The sequence below is a fragment of the Hemiscyllium ocellatum genome, chromosome 6 (assembly GCF_020745735.1).
Source record: "Hemiscyllium ocellatum isolate sHemOce1 chromosome 6, sHemOce1.pat.X.cur, whole genome shotgun sequence".
NCBI classification, from domain to species: Eukaryota; Metazoa; Chordata; class Chondrichthyes; order Orectolobiformes; family Hemiscylliidae; genus Hemiscyllium; species Hemiscyllium ocellatum.
This window is the reverse complement of record NC_083406.1, coordinates 60,640,335-60,658,268: the sequence shown is the minus strand read 5'-3', so window position 1 is coordinate 60,658,268 and position 17,934 is coordinate 60,640,335.

Below are 17,934 nucleotides of genomic sequence, written 5' to 3'. Positions count from 1 at the left end.
AGGAAGTAGAGTGGGTTTTTTTTTGATTATAGGTTTTCTTGAGACCTGTCTTGATGAAATTTTAAAGATATAAAACCCCGGATATCAAGTTAGCCTGGAGCAGTGTTTTTTAGAGAAGTAAGACTGTGTTATTCTCTGGGTCTATAGAATGTTAAGCTGCAAAGATGGCCTTTAGAAGAGTGATGTGCAATTCCTGTAGGATGTGGGAGACTTTGTAGAGTTTCCATGTTATTGATGACTATGTCTGCAGGAAGTGTGTTTGGCTGTGAATCCTATCAGATTGCAAGTAATGAGGAATTTACAGGCAATGAGGAATTTACAGGAGCTAGGTGTGCAATGGATGGCAGTTATAGGAAGGGAGAAAAACCACAGATACAGACAAGGAGATGGGATACCTCCAGGAAAGGTAGGAGAGAGAGGCAGGTAGTGCAGGAATCTCATGTGGCTATCCCATCTCAAACGTGTATGCTGTTTTGGAAATTATGAACTCTCAGGGGAATTTAGCACAAACAGCCAAATTTCTGGTACAGAGACTTGCTCTCATGTAACAAGGCATACATCAGGCTCCAAGTGATTAATTGTGATGGGGAACTCTCTAGACAGAGGCACAGACAGATGTTTCTGCAGCCAACAGCGAGAAATCAGAGTGCTGTGCTGCCTCCCTGGTGCCCGGATCAAGGATATCTCGGAGAGAGTGCAAATTTGTTCTCAAATGGGAGTGGGACCAGCAGGAGGTCGCTGTACACATTGGAACTAATGACATAGAAAGGAACAAGGATGAGATTCTGAAGAGAGAATATAGGAAGATACTGAGGAAAGAGATCAGTTTGACACTGGTACTGTTGGGAAAAAGGAGCAAATCAAACAGTTGGGGCAGGCAGAAACAAAGCAGAGAATGGAGGTAGGACTGATAAATTAAATTGCATTTATTTCAATGCTAGAGGACTAACCGGGAAGGAAGCGGAACTCAGGGAATGTTTAGGAACATGGGCCTGGGATATTAGATTAGATTAGATTCCCTACAATATGGAAACAACCCTCTGAAGAGTAACCTAACCAGACCCATTCCCCTACTCTATATTTATTCTTGACTAATGCACCTATGGGCAATTTAACATGGCCAATTCACCTGACCTGCACATACTTGGATTATGGGAAGAAACCAAAGCACCTGGAGGAAACCCACTCAGACAAGGGGAGAATATGCAAACTCCACACAGTCACCCGAGGTGGGAATCAAACCTGGGCCCCTGGCGCAGTGAGGCAGCAGTGCTAACCACTGAGCCACCGTGCTGCCAGAGACATGGCTCAGGGATGAAGAGGAACGGCATCATAATGTTCCTGGGTATAGATGCTGCAGGGAAGGATAGAAAGGGGAGGCGGAGACAGAGAAGGCGGAGTGGCGTTTTTGATAAGGGATAACATTACAAATGTACTTAGGGATAATATTCCTGGCAATACACCCAATGAAGTTATTTGGGTGGAACTGAAAAATAAGAAAGGGATGATCATCTTATTAGGACTGTATTACAGACCCTCCAGCAGTCAGCAGAAAATTGAGAAGCAAATTTGTAAGGAGATCTTAGTTAACTATAAGAATAATAGGGTAGTTATGGTAAGGGATTTTAACTTTCCAAACATAAACTGGCGTTGTTATAGTGTTAAGGGTTTAGATAGACAGGAATTTGTTAAGTGTATACAAGAACATTTTCTGATTCAGTATGTGGATGTAACTACTAGAGAAGGTGCAAAACCTGATCTATTCTTGCGAAATAAGGCAGGACAAGTGACTGGAGGAGCACTTTGAGGCCAGCGAACATAGTTCTAATAATTTGAAAAGAGTGATGGAAAAAGATAGACTGGATCTAAAAGTTAAAGTTCTAAATTGGAGGATCGCCAATTTTGACGCCATTAGACAAGAACTTTCAAAAATTGATTGGGTGCAGATGTTTGCAAGTAAAGGGATGGCTAGATAATGAGAGTCCAGAGAGAATATGTTCCTTTAGGGTGAAAGGCAAGTCTGGTAGGTGTAGAGAATGCTGGATGACTAGAGAAATTGAGGCTTTGGTCAAAAAAAAGGAGGATGCAAATGTCTTGTATTGTTATGAAGGTGTAAGGGGAAGTGTACCTTGAAGAGAGTTGAAGGACTTAGCAAGAGCACAGAGTGCTGGAGAATTTACAAAGTAACATTTGGTCCAGCAGCTAGCAGTACTCAGTTTAAATTATGCCCCAATATACTAACCTCCAATTAAGTTTGAATTTAGTATTTTGACAATATTAAAACTAATGAAATGATCTGGGTATAAGACCCGGATAATACGAACAGCTGGAGAAGAATGGCCAAAAGACCAAAAGACGTAGGCTGCTGGTAAGAACTCTGAGAGGTACCTGACCAGAGGGGTTTGTACAAGGAAAAAGGATCAACACTGACCTGAGAGAAAAGCTACAGAGGAAAATATCAAGAGAAGATTCGACAGCTGGCTGGTTTTGAAATTTGAATTCTTCTGTAAATCTTAAATCGGGGCTTTTAGTATTGTAGAGAGGAAGATAAACGATAGGTTTAGATTAGTTAGTTGTTACTTAATTATTCTCTGTCAGACTTTAAAAAATTAAAGTTGCTAATTTTTACTTTAAATAGTGACTTTTGGGATAGTTCTTTCCCTCTCAAATTTTAACAGATTACAGCACGGGGTAAATAATTTCAGTCTTGCAGGTTTAAATGAGCCGGGGGGGGGGGGTTGGAGGGGGTGGTTTACCCCTGGTTGTACCTGTTTGTGGGATTGTCATCTGGACTTGAACTGGTTTAGACAGATTTGAAAAGATTTGGGGTACGAAAAATTTCAGCCGATTTAAACACTTGTAGTTTAGTATCCTAGATCTTTAAAATAAAATGTAGGTGAGACAACTTGCTTAATTTGGTAACTTGTGGTTGATTAAATCAAAAATTAGAGAAATGGCTCTGAAAACCGCTAAAGAGGTTCTGGGTTTTGAAGCTGATTCTCAAATTTGCCAAGAAAGTTTAGAAGGAATGAAAAAGGCCATACCTTTAGAATTAGCAAATAAGTTAGATTTGGGTTTAACCAAGGACAAAAGTAAAGCTGAAATTCAAAGAGAATTACTCAAACACTTAGGGGTATCAGAGAAACAGCTAAGTGCAGTAGAGGTAGAAAAACTTCAATTACAACTGGGGAAATTGAGTTAGAAGATAAACAAAGGGAGAGAAAGAGAGAGAGAAGAAAAAGAAAGAGAGAGTGAGAGGGAGAGAGGAAAAAGAGAGAGAAGGTTCTTAGGTGAACAAAGAGAGAGAGGAAAGGGAGAGACAAAGAGAATTTGAACTTGAGAAGTTGCAACTTAGTCAGCAAAGTCAAGTTAATAGAATGGAGATTTCATTATTTCATTTGAAAAATTGGCTAAACAGATGGAGTAGTACAGGAATTTATGGGTAATGCTAGCTCAGACTAAACTGGTTGGCAGAGCTGCACTGTCAGATGAGGGGTCAAGAGATTATGAAAAGGTTAAACAGGCTATTTTAAGTCTTATAAATTGGTACCAGAAGCATATAGGCAGCGGTTCAGAAACACAAAGAAGGAACCAAGTCAGACTTATGTCGAGTTTGAAAGAATTAAACATAGTCATTTTGATAGGTGGGTGCATGCTTTAAAAATAGATAAGACCTTTAAGGCTCTACAAGAGATTATTCTGCTGGATGAGTTTAAAAACTCAGTTCCAGAGACGGTAAGAATTTGCATGGAGGAACAGAAAGTTCAGGAAGTGAGAAAGGCAGCAGAATTAGCAGATTGGTACATTAAATAAGCTTTTGGCCAGAATTTTGTCTTGTGAAGGACTGAGGTTGTAAGAAGGGGAGATCCCATACTAAGAAAGAAAGAGTTGAGAACACTATTAAGAATTTACCACAGGTTAAAGAAGCTCAAAATGGTGGATAGGAAGTGTGTCAGGTGTTTTCACTGTAATGGTGTAGGAATTTACAGTGCTGCTAGTTTCAGAAGGGCACTGGGAAAAGGTGTTTTCACTGCCAGGAGGTGGGACACAAAGTCATAGTGCTGGTCTTTAAAGAAAGGCACTGTAGGAAAAGATGTGGTAAAAGAAGCTAAGTTTGTGGCATTAGTGAAAGTAGTAAAGGAGACCCCAAGAAGAACCGAGGAGAGTGCATAGCCTAGGCAGGTGATGGGTATGGAGTTACTACCTGATCTCTAACAGAGAATTTGCCTCTCAGGGTAAAGTTTATTCACAAAGAGGGGGAGAACAAGAAATTATAATTTTGAGAGATACAGGATCTAACAAGTCGCTGATAGTAAAGGATGAGCGAGCATGTACTCTTTCTGATCTGTTACCCGAGAGTATTGTAATTTGTGGGATAGATGGACAGAAATTTAGCATTTCTTTATGCAAGATGGGGGAGGTACTAAATGAGTATTTTACATGAACATGTAAGATATACAGTGTGTGGAAATAGATGACGACATTTTGAAAAATGTCCACATTAGAGATGTGGTGGTGCTGGATGTCTTAAAATGTATAATGGTGGATAAATCCCCAGAATCTGATCAGGTGTACCACTTTCTGTGAAAAACTAGGGAAGTGATTGCTGGACCCCTTGCTGGGATATTTGGACCACAATAGTCATTGATGAGGTGTCAGAAGACTGGAGATTGCTAATGTGTCACTATTTAAGAAAGGTAGTAAGGAAAAGTCAGAGAACTATAGACTGGTCAGCCTGACATCAGTGGCGGGCAAGTTGTTGGAAGGAATCCTGAGGGACAGGATTTACATGTAATTGGAAATACAAAGACTGATTAGGGATAGTCAACCTGGCTTTGTACAAGGGAGATCATTTCTCACGAACTTGATTGAGCTATTTTAAGTAATGAAGAGGATTGAAGAAGGTAGAGTGATGGACTCTACAAGTTCGACAAGATTCCTCATGGTAGACTGGTTAGCAAGGTTAGATCACATGGAATATAGGCGGTGGTGATGTAGTTTGAGAACCACAAAAGAAAAACATTTTATTTTCACTTCCTTATGATGGTGTATTGGGAATGATGGTTAAAGATCCTCTATTAAAGTGACTCACTGCAGGTTTGATCAAGTACCTATCCTCTGACAGAGTGAGACTGGAAATCACAGTGAAGGTCGGGCTGCTATCTCCAAACTGCCAAAATGGTCTGGAGCCATGCATGTGGATTTTAATTTCAGCCCCAGGCAAAGGAATTTGTTCTCCCTGGACAAGACTGATAGCCTTAGTTATAGATCTTATTAACTATATAACCTGTCCCTATTAGCATACTTACTTACCTATTAAAAGGGTATGTGAAGACCAACAATGGGAACAAAACAAAAATCCTATTATCTAAACCCTTATCCATTAACATACAATTGTAAATAATACAATAAACAGCTCCTGTAAACCATTCGCTATTTGTCACAGGAAGTCAGCAATTGCCTGGCATTGTAATATTGTGAAATATTGGTCTTAAACAATATAATAGCAATCAGCCATGTGACTTTAAGACTTCTGTATTAGTCACACCCAAATAAGATATAAATATACTGCTTGCATATAAAAGAACATAGAACAATACAGCGCAGAACAGGCCTTTCCGCCCTTGATGTTGCACTGACCTGTGAACAATTTGCAGCTAGTCCCACGACACTATCCCATCATCATCCATGCGTTTATCTAAGGATTGTTTAAATCTCTCTAATGTGGCTGAGTTGATGACATTGGCAGATAGGTCATTCCACGCCCTTACCTGAGTAAAGAACCTGCCTCTGACATCGGTTTTAAATCTATCACCCCTCAATTTGTAGTTATGCCTCCTCATACAAGCTGACATCATCATCCTAGGAAAAAGACTTTCACTGTTTACCCTGTATAATCCTCTGATCATCTTGTATGTCTCTATCAAATCTCCTCTTATAGTCTTCTCCTTCCCAATGAGAACAGACCCAAGTCTCTCAGCCTTTCCTCATAAGATCTTCCCTCCAGACCAGGCAACATCCTGGTAAATCTCCTCTGCACCTTTTGCAACACTTCCACACCCTTCCTGAAATATGGCGACCAAAACTGTACATAATATTCCAAGTGTGGCCGCACCAGCGTTTTGTATATTTGCAGCATGATATTGCAGCTCTGGAACTCAACCCCTCTACGAATGAAACCTAACACACTGTATGCCTTCTTAACAGCACTATCCAACTGGGTGGCAACTTTCAGGGAAGGTCCCGGGAGTGGAGGTTGGGTTGGTACGGGATGTGGACCCGACGAGGGAGTCACGAAGGGAGTGGTCTCCCTTCCCCTGCAACCGCAGGAAATGTAAAACTTGCGCCCACACCTCCTCCCTCACTTCCTTCCAAGGCCCCAAGGGATCATTCCATATCCGCCACAAGTTCACCTGTACCTCCACACATATCATCTATTGCATCCGCTGCACCCGATGTGGCCTCCTCTATATTGGGGAGCCGGGCCACTTACTTGCAGAACGCTTCAGAGAACACCTCTGGGACGCCCGGACCAACCAACCCAACCACCCCGTGGCTCAACTCTCCCTCCCACTCCACCGAGGACATGCAGGTCCTTGGACTCCTCCACCGGCAGAACATAACACGACGGCTGGAGGAGGAGCGCCTCATCTCAGGCCTGGGAACCCTCCAACCACAAGGAATGAACTCAGATTTCTCCAGTTTCCTCATTTCCCCTCCCCCCACCTTGTCTCAGTCGGTTCCCTCAACTCAGCACCGCCCTCCTAACCTGCAATCTTCTTCCTGACCTCTCCGCCCCCACCCCACTCAGGCCTATCACCCTCACCTTGACCTCCTTCCACCTATCACATCTCCATCACCCCTCCCCCAAGTCCCTCCTCCCTACCTTTTATCTTAGCCTGCTTGGCACACTCTCCTCATTCCTGATGAAGGGCTTATGCCCGAAATGTCGAATTTCCTATTCCTTGGATGCTGCCTAACCTGCTGTGCTTTAACCAGCAACACATTTGCAACCAAGATGGAAATGACCATTTCAGGTGCTACTGACCACCCTCACGGCTGTGAAAGTGCAAGGACAACCCCGGTGAATACACAGAACCGACAAAAGAGTCAGCACAGAAACAGGCAACGATTAGAGACAAAGATATATTCCATACTTGTGACATTAAGAATAGATGGATTTCAACCTAACAGCCCTATGCATAATAACTTTTGCATTTGGCCTATCTGACACCCATGTGACGGGGGTATACCTTTGTGGCCGATATTTTTTCACTGACATGAGGTGGCTGAATGGCTACTGTGTCTGAGCCTTTCTGGTGATCCTACCAACACTGAATGCACGGGAATGGCAGTTGGGGGCTTAGCAGTGGCACAGAATGGAGGCCACTTGGAGAAATGGGAACCCATTGCTACTAATTGTATTAGCCTGCATTCTCATACTCTGGTGCTTACGGCCACTGTTCTCAGAATATGATCGTTATAGACTCTGACGGGACCTGTTTGATCATCGAATGATCAATAGGAGGAAATGAAGTTTGAGAACTACAAAAGAAAAACATTCTATTTTCACTACCTTATGATGGTGTATTGGGAATTCAAGGGTTAAAGATCCCCTATTAAAGTGACTCACTGCAAGTTTGATAGAGAGTGCTTGTCCTCTGACAGAGTGAGACTGGAAATCACAGTGAAGGTCTGGCTGCTATCTTCAAACTGCCAAAATGGTCTGGAGTCATACATGTGGATTTTACTTTCCGCCCCAGGCAAAGGTGTTTGTTTTCCCTGGACAAGACTGATAGCCTTGGTAATAGATCTGCTTCATTGCCTCCTGTCCCTATTAGCATACTTCCTTACCTATCAACACGGGTATGTGAAGACCAACAATGGGGAAACAAAAATCCTATTATCTAAACCCCTTAGCCATTAACATATGATTGTGAATAATACAATAAACAGCTCCTGTAAACCATCTGCTATTTGTCACAGGAAGTCAGCAATTACCAGACATTGTAAGATTGTGAAAGGCCTGTCTTAAACAACATAATAGCAATCAGCCATGTGACTTTAATCCTTCTGTATTAGTCACCCAAATAAGATATAAAATATACTGCTTGCATGTAAAGTTCAGATTCATCGAGGGCGCCACCACAAGAAGACTCCTTTGTTGTCACCCAGAATCTCTTGCCAGCCATCCAGAAATAAAGCATCTATTTTTGAACTGAAATTTGTGTTGTCTGGAGTTGAGAGTCAAACTTATACAGAGCACACAAATTGAGAGGTTATGTTATGGCTGTGCAAGACATTGGTTAGCCCACTTTTAGAATACTGTGTGCAATTCTGGTCTCCCTCCAAAAGGATGTTGAGAAACATGACAGGGTTCAAAAAAGATTTACAAGGATTTAAAATCTGATTGAAGATTTGTAACTCGGGTGTCCGTTGTTGTGGTTCTGCTCGCCGAGCTGGAAGTTTTTGCTGCAAACGTTTCGTTCCCTGGCTAGGGAACATCATCAGTGCTGTTGGAGCCTCGTGTGAAGCACTGCTTTGATGTTTCTTCCGGTATTTATAGTGGTTTGTTCTTGCCGCTTCCGGGTGTCAGTTTCAGCTGTAGTGGTTTGTATATGGTGTCCAGGTCAATGTGTCTGTTGATGGAGTTTGGGGATGAATGCCATGCTTCTAGGAATTCTCTGGCTGTTCTCTGTCTGGCTTGTCCTATGATAGTGGTGTTTTCCCAGTCAAATTCATGTTGCTGGTTGTCTGAGTGTATGGCTACTAGAGATAGCTGGTCGTGTCGTTTTGTGGCTAGCTGATGTTCATGGATGCGGATTGTTAGCTGTCTTCCTGTTTGTCCTATATAGTATTTTGTAAACTACGTTAGTTTGGCTCATGCTGGGTATTGGGTCCTTTGTTCTAGTGAGTTGTTGTCTGAGCGTGGATGTTGGCTTGTGTGCTGTTATGAGTCCTAAGGGTCGCAGTAGTCTGGCTGTCAGTTCTGAGACGCTCCTGACGTATGGTAGTGTGGCTAGTCCTTTTGGTTGTGGCATGTCCTCGTTCCTCGGTCTATCTCTTAGGCATCTGGTGATAAAGTTGCGTGGGTATCCGTTTTTGGCGAATACCTTGTATAGATGTTCCTCTTTTTGCAGTTCTGGTGTACTGCAGTGTGTTGTGGCCCTTTTGAATAGTGTCCTGATGCAGCTTCGTTTGTGTGTGTTGGGGTGGTTACTTTCATAGTTTTAAGACTTGGTCTGTGTGTGTTGGTTTCCTGTGTACCCTTGTGGTGAATTCTCCGTTGGGTGTTCTCTCTACTAACACGTCTAGGAATGGGAGTTGGCTATCCTTTTCCTCTTCTCGTGTGAATCGGATTCCTGTGAGTGTGGCGTTGATGATTCGGTGTGTTTTTTCTATATCTGTGTTTTTGATGATTACAAAGGTGTCATCAACATATCTGATCCAGAGTTTGGGTTGGATTTGTGGTATGGCTGTATGTTCTAACCTTTGCATAACTGCCTCTGCTATGAGTCCCGAGATTGGTGATCCCATGGGTGTTCCGTTGATTTGTTCGTATATCTGATTGTTGAACGTAAAGTGTGTGGTGAGGCACAGGTCCAGTAGTTTAAGTATGCCGTCCTTGTTGATAGGTTCGGCCTCCTGTGTTCTGTTATGTATGTCCAGTAGGTTGGCTATTGTTTCTCTGGCTACCAAATGAAGGATTCCGACCCCACACCACAACTCACCAATAGAATAAACAACACACTAAGGAATCTACAAAAAAACGGACAGATAACCAAAGCGGACCAGCAAAGAATGAAACCTGAAAGCAACAACACCCCCAGATTCTATGGACTACCCAAAGTACACAAACCAGACATCCCACTCAGACCCATAGTATCACTACCAGGGACACCAGCATACAAACTGGCCAAAGAACTACAACAAAAACTGAAACACCTAGTCAGCGGATCCAAACACTCCATACAATCAACACAGGAATTCTTGGACGTCATCAGGAATACACACATAGACAAAGAAGAAACCATGGTATCATTCGACGTGACGGCACTGTTCACTTCAATTGACAAAACCCTAGCCAGAGAAACAATAGCCAACCTACTGGACATACATAACAGAACACAGGAGGCCGAACCTATCAACAAGGACGGCATACTTAAACTACTGGACCTGTGCCTCACCACACACTTTACGTTCAACAATCATATACGAACAAATCAACGGAACACCCATGAGATCACCAATCTCGGGACTCATAGCAGAGGCAGTTATGCAAAGGTTAGAACATACAGCCATACCAGAAATCCAACCCAAACTCTGGATCAGATATGTTGATGACACCTTTGTAATCATCAAAAACACATATAGAAAAAACACACCGAATCATCAACGCCACACTCACAGGAATCCGATTCACACGAGAAGAGGAAAAGGATAGCCAACTCCCATTCCTAGACGTGTTAGTAGAGAGAACACCCAACGGAGAATTCACCACATGGGTACACAGGAAACCAACACACACAGACCAAGTCTTAAACTATGAAAGTAACCACCCCAACACACACAAACAAAGCTGCATCAGGACACTATTCAAAAGGGCCACAACACACTGCAGTACACCAGAACTGCAAAAAGAGGAAGAGGAACATCTATACGAGGTATTCGCCAAAAACGGATACCCACGCAACTTTATCACCAGATGCCTAAGAGATAGACCGAGGAACGAGGACATGCCACAACCAAAAGGACTAGCCACTCTACCGTACGTCAGGAGAGTCTCAGAACTGACAGCCAGACTACTGCGACCCTTAGGACTCATAACAGCACACAAGCCAACATCCACGCTCAGACAACAACTCACTAGAACAAAGGACCCAATACCCAGCATGAGCCAAACTAACGTAGTTTACAAAATACCATGCAAGGACTGCACAAAACACTATATAGGACAAACAGGAAGACAGCTAACAATCCGCATCCATGAACATCAGCTAGCCACAAAACGACACGACCAGCTATCTCTAGTAGCCATACACTCAGACAACCAGCAACATCAATTTGACTGGGAAAACACCACTATCATAGGACAAGCCAGACAGAGAACAGCCAGAGAATTCCTAGAAGCATGGCATTCATCCCCAAACTCCATCAACAGACACATTGACCTGGACACCATATACAAACCACTACAGCTGAAACTGACACCCGGAAATGGCAAGAACAAACCACTATAAATACCGGAAGAAACATCAAAGCAGCGCTTCACACGAGGCTCCAACAGCACTGATGATGTTCCCTAGCCAGGGAACGAAACGTTTGCAGCAAAAACTTCCAGCTCGGCGAGCAGAACCACAACAGATTTACAAGGACTTTGCCAGAGTTGGAAGGTTCGAGCTACAGCGAGAGGCCTAATAGGTTGGGGCTGTTTTTCCGGGAGCATCAGAGGCTGAGGGATGACCTTAGAGGTTTATTAAATCATGCAGGAAATGGATAGGATAAACAGACAAGATCTTTTCTCTGGGATGGGGGAGTTCAAAACTAGAGGACATAGGCTTAGAGTGAGAGGGGAAAGATTTAAAGGGGAGCCCAAGGGATCTGTTTCCATGCTGTGCATCTCTACGACTCTAAATAACACAATGATGGCACAGTAAATAATATATTGTAGCCAAAACATTTCACACATACAACACAATGTAAATTCACTCATCATGCAAGTGCTTTTAATAATCAGATCATTCTGTTTTCTAAAACGTAGGCCCAAACTGCTCATATGATGTATTCAGAACCTGAAGCAGTAAGTGTTCATGTGCATCACAACTGGATTCTTCCCCTTCTACACCACATTTCTCTCCAACCTAGAAGAGATGTCCTTAACAAACACAGAATGCTGGAGAAAGTCAGGTCAGGAGGACAAGCAGCCTCTGGAGAACAAAGCAGAAAGTGAGTTCAGTATGACTTGTTCTGACGAGATCTTACGGGACTCAACTTTAACTTGGCTTCATTCTCCAGATGCTGCCTAAAATGCCGAGTTTCTCCAGCATTCTATGTTTGTTTGAGATTTACAGCATCTATGATGATATTTTGCTTTTATAAGAGATGACCATAAACTTTGCATCAGGTTGTTAACAGCATTAAAAAGAGTCATGCTTCATAAAATATTATCTAGTCGCCGAAATTACACTGCTCCTTAAATTATGTTCCTTTCTTACTTCCGCCATCATGACACCATTGTCTGTTTGCTAATAGAACATTAAAGTGCACTACTGGCTCCTCAGCCCTTGATGTTGCACTGCCCTTTGAAACCAATCTGAAGCCCCCCTATCCTACACTATTCCATTTTGTCCATATGTTTATTCAATAGCAATTTAAAAACCCTTAAAGTCGGCAAGTCTACTACTGTTGCAGGCAGGGCATTCCACGCCCCTACTACTCAGAGTAAAGAAACTACCTATGACACCTAGCCTATATCTATCATCCCTCAATTTAAAGCTATGTCCCCTTGTGCTAGCCATCAACAAAGGAAAAGAGCTCTCACTGTCCACCCTATCCAACCCTCTGATTATATGTCTCAGCCTTCTTCTAATGATAACAGCCTCATGTCCCTCAGCCTTTCCCACTGAGACTTTCCCTCCATACCAAGCAACATCCTTATAAATCCCCTCTGAACCCTTTCCAAAGCTTCCACATCCTTCCTATAATGCAGTGACCAAAACTGTATGCAGTACTCCAAGTGCAGCCGCACCAGTGTTTTGTACAGCTGCAACATTACCTCATGGCTCAAACTCAAACCCTCTCCTAATAAAAGCTAACACACCATATGATTTCTTAACAACCCTATCAAGCTGGATGGCAACTTTCAGGGATCTATATACATGGACACCAAGGTCTCTATGTTCATCTACACTCTCAAGAATCTTACTATTAGACCAGTACTCTTTATTCCTGTTGCACCTTCCAAAGTGAATCACCTCATTTTTCCACATTAAACTCCATTTGTCACCTCGCAGCCCAGCGCTGCAGCTTAAGTATGTCCCTCTGCAAACCGCAACATCCTTCGGCAACATCCACAATTCTACCAACATTAGTGTCATCCGCAAATGTACTAACCCATCCTTCTGCGGCCTCATCTAAAAATGACAAACAGCAATGGCCCCAAAACAGATCCTTGTGGTACACCACTAGTAACTGAACTCCAGGATGAACATTTCCCATCAAACGCCATCCTGTCTTTTTTCAGCTAGCCAATTTCTGATCCAAAGTGCTAAAATCAGCTAATAATCTCTTCAGTTCTCTCTGAGCCTTCCCTGTGGCAACCTTCGGGGCCCATACCTACCTATTTGCAGTCATACTCCTGTTGCTGGCCATAGGCCAAAATGGATAGATCTAGTTTGAAGGACTGCAACAGTCTTCTAGATTAAAGTGCAAAAGTAAGCAACTCCTAATACCTCCATATTTAAAAATCAGACTCCAGCTAATGAACCCAAATAAAAAATACACAAGCTGCCATCAACTCTGCTGTCCAGCTGCTCTACTTGTACAGCCATAACACATCATTTGCCCTGCCATAGTTTTATTTACCCAACTTGGTTAAGTTTAGAAATGTCACTCATCGTTGACTACTATCTAGTCGAATTACTTACTGTAAGTATTTTTAAAAATTTGAAATATATAATCTTTCATACTTTGCGTAGAGGAATAACAGTTTAAAAGTCAAATAACCGAACATATATCTGAGCACTTAATTAGTGTAAATCAATGCTGAAAATCTCCTAAATCAGCTTCTTGTCACAATAATTAACACCTCCTAGGTAACACCACTTTCAATCAACTGACAACTTTTTCTTAATCCAATTTGCAATTTTAAAATTCTGCTCATCTAAATTATACCTTGACCAAAATTTACCAGTTTCACACCTGTATCAAATCCCCAAAATCCATTTACTACACAACACAATTACTTTGTCTTCATTGTATTCCCACTCACCCAAAAAGTTTTAGAATTTTAGCCTTTAATCTCTTAAATTTTAATATTTTCTGTGAATGTGAGTCACTGCTCCGGTATGGAGCTCAAAGTTGCCACAGGTTTGAGTTTGTAAAGATAATTTATTGTTTTCCACAATCAGATGATCTCATCAGTAGTTGTCTTTAAATTTTATTTAATAAACAATTAAATAAAATTCAAGGGAAATTATATTTAAACAAACAGTTCAGATGTCAAAAAATAAACTTGATTCACTAGAACAAAAAGTTCTAGTATAAATTATGAAGACACAAGAATCAGAGGAAATCACTGTTCTCAAGATGTAAATGAGATTTCCTCATTCTGGATTATCTTAAAATTACAAAATAAAATACTGAGATAGTAATACGTGTTCTCCTCAATGTTTCAACTTCTTGCACAAAATCCTGATATGCTCAGGATTTTCAAAAGTTTCATTTACACCACAGGCCTTAGGAAACATGTCTGGCTTTATTTTTTTTTGTAAATCCACAGGTGATGCAAAAGTATGAGAAATCTGCATCCAAATATCAATTACAATGAGTTTTTTATATTCGGTAAAGAATTCATAGTATACATTTCAAAATGGCCAACGAATACAGTGAGATTTAAGGCAATAATCCAAACCCAGTGCATGCTAAAGTATTTCCACTTCAAGGTTGTGAAAAATACATTGAGTTGAATAGTGCACTGCTCCCATATCTATGGAACTTCCTCTTTTATGACAGCATAAAACAGAGTAAGAAAACATAAATGTATAAAAAGATCAAATATGTATTTATATAGCACATTATAATCTCGCCCAGATGCATGCCAAAGAATAATATTGCTTTCTCATTGAAAAGGCAGAATGTATGATTTGTTTTTCATTTAGAGTGGTCTATAGCAGTTTAGTGGTTGGGTTAAGATCACACGAAGCTGCATTGTCAACGTGGATCAGAATTGTTCTTATATGCAAACAGAATTGTTACAATAAATACAGGAACAATTTAACTGGTCAGCATATTCTCCTGGCTTCGAAAGTTGTGTTTCGTACATATTCATTGAGGTGCTTCAACTTATTGTTACTATCCCTTCACTTTGGTTATTGATAAATGTTTCATTATTACTGTATATTCTACAGAACAAAAAAGACCTTTTATACATTAGGAAACTATGGTTAATGATGACATCATCAAGGAAATGAATGAAGAAATCAGGAGTTCAAAGTATTCTTCCAATTTTAGCTTGGGAAGTCTAAGGAGGAAGTATAATTCTATTCGATTGTAATTTCATGAGATCGGGGAAGAAATATATTTGCACGAATATCAGAAGAGAGCAACATTAGGCTTGGATATGATGCCTCATGTTTGAGTTGTCTGTCAGAATTTGCACTTTGCTCATACACAAGGAATGACTGATTAAATACTAAAATGGTGACAATATCCAGAGGAATCATACACCCAGCACAAATCAATTCCTCTGAAGCACACCAAAATGATGCTATGATTAAACATACACATTATGCTCAAAAGGAATAAGTATTAAAATCTTATGATTTACAAATGAGAGCTTTTCATTACCTTGACTGCAACAAGCAATTATCAAAGCTGTATAATTCAATGCTGAAACTTCTAAAATTTTAGTGAAAAGGTAATCACTCTGAAATGTTATTGGTTTTCTACAAATGTTGCTTGATCTAAATATTTCCAGCATTTCTATTCTTTTTCTTAACCTTGTTCAATAAGCTCCAACATGTTATAGTCAAAGTCAAATGCATTTGCTTATTATCATCTTCTTGAAATACTCTTTTCTCTCATTTATCAAGAAAAACATTTGTAAAACAACACACTACAAATGTTTAAACCAAGGTGTCACAAACTAAAAACCAGCAAGTTTTGTTCAATGCACCTCTACATTCCATCTTTGGGAGACTGATAAACAAGATAAAATAGGCACCAGGCAATTTTGCTCAACAGCCACTCAAATTTGACTGCAGGATCACAAGATTTTGCTCTTAATTCAATAAAACATTTAGTCTAGTACAGTACAAAAATCAGATATGACTTTAAATGTTGAGCAAATATTAAGACTTTAAAACAATAAAATTATTTCATTCATCTCTACATCAATTTAGGCAGTCAAGGTGCTTCTTCCTTGGGCACTTACAAAGTCTCTCGGACTTCAATTAACACATCTGCACCAAAGCATTTTCCTTCTCCAATGAAAATGATGTTTTGGCAGGAAACCAAAGGAATCAGTTCTTGTGTTTTCAGTCCTCCATGTCAATTTTCAGCTGGAATATTGAGAAGGTGGAGAGATGTTGGAGCTTGAATTGTAAATATTGAACAATAAGAACCTTGATTTTAATCTGATAATGGGAGGAGAGGAGATACGAGACAGTGTCAACTTGATAAGTTGGATCAGATGATTCTGAATTTGCGCCAAGGCAGAATTTCATGAGTGGAATTTTGTGCAACTATTTTATTAATAATTAACCCAATATAGAAAATTATGGAATAATCTAATGTCAAGTTTCACTCTATTAGTGCCATACACACCAACTTCCACAGATATGCAAATAGTTAATAAGCAATAAGCAGCATTGAAGTCTGGAAAATAGTAATATTATTTCAGTAATAAGTCTGTTAATCTGGAGAAGCTGGAATTTAGTATTGCCACGCAAGCATTTACAAAGGTTAAATTGAAACTGTGCTGGTAACATTACACATGAATATACCATGAATGGGAGGAGAAGAACAAACATTTCCCCACGTTTTGCCAAGCAGCCTTGTTACTGTTTCTTGGATAGCACTTAATCTGTGTTCTGCCAAGGAGTAGGGCAGATTGGAGTAAAGGTTTAAACAAAGAAAAAGTCAAATACAGATTTGATCACATTATGCTCAGTTCTAAAGAATAGTAAAACTTATATCAAATTGCTCACATCAGCAGTGTCACATGCAAAACATCAAATTTTATCCGTACATGTGATTTGCTTACACTTCTGGGAAATACTTTTACCACTGCCAGTTTCCAACTCACAAGGAGTAAAATTTAACTAAATTGGTCAACAAGTTACTCTGCAGTCAAACTGCAGCAACATAGATTATTATTTGGCTGCAGGCCATTAAACTACAGCTAGTGGAGTGAGAAGAGGTGACTGACCTATAATAAAAAGACCATAGGAGAAGGAGTACTGCAGTAATGTAAACACATTTATCACCTCATGCTTGTTCTCCATTCTGTTAGATCATTGCTGGTCTGGGCCCAACTCCATTTAACCATTTTTCATAATCTAACTAAGTAAATATTTAGAATTAGAATCCTATGTGTAGCAAAAGGCCCTTTGGCCCAACAAGTCCACACCGACCCTCCAAAGAGTATCCCACCCAGACCCATTCCCCTGCATTTACCCCTGACTCATGCACCTAACCTATACATTCCTGAACACTATGGGCAATTTAGCACAGCGAATTCACCTAACCTGCACATCTTTGGATTGGGGGAGGATACCGGAGCACCCAGAGGAAACCCACGTAGACACAGGGAGAGCGTGCAAACTCCACACAGATAGTTGCCAGAGGGTGGAATCAAACCCGGGTCCCTGGTGTTGTGAGGCAACAGTGCTAACCACTGAGTCACCTTGCTGCCCCTTAGCCTTGAAAAATTTAAATTGACCCAACATCTGTACCCATTTGGAGAAGGAACCTTCAGGTTTTCACGAAATTTGAATGGAAAACCTATATCCTAATTTCACTTGTCAATAGCTTAGCTGGAACTTCAAACCTTTGAAATTGCATTCAAGTCCCGAAACAGAGAAAATGATTTGTCTTTAACTATCTACTTAAATCTCTTTATAAATTAACCCGAAACACATTAACCCAATAGAATACAATCTAAGTTTCTGTATCTCACCCTCAACTTTAGCCCTTTAAATTCATTTACCATTC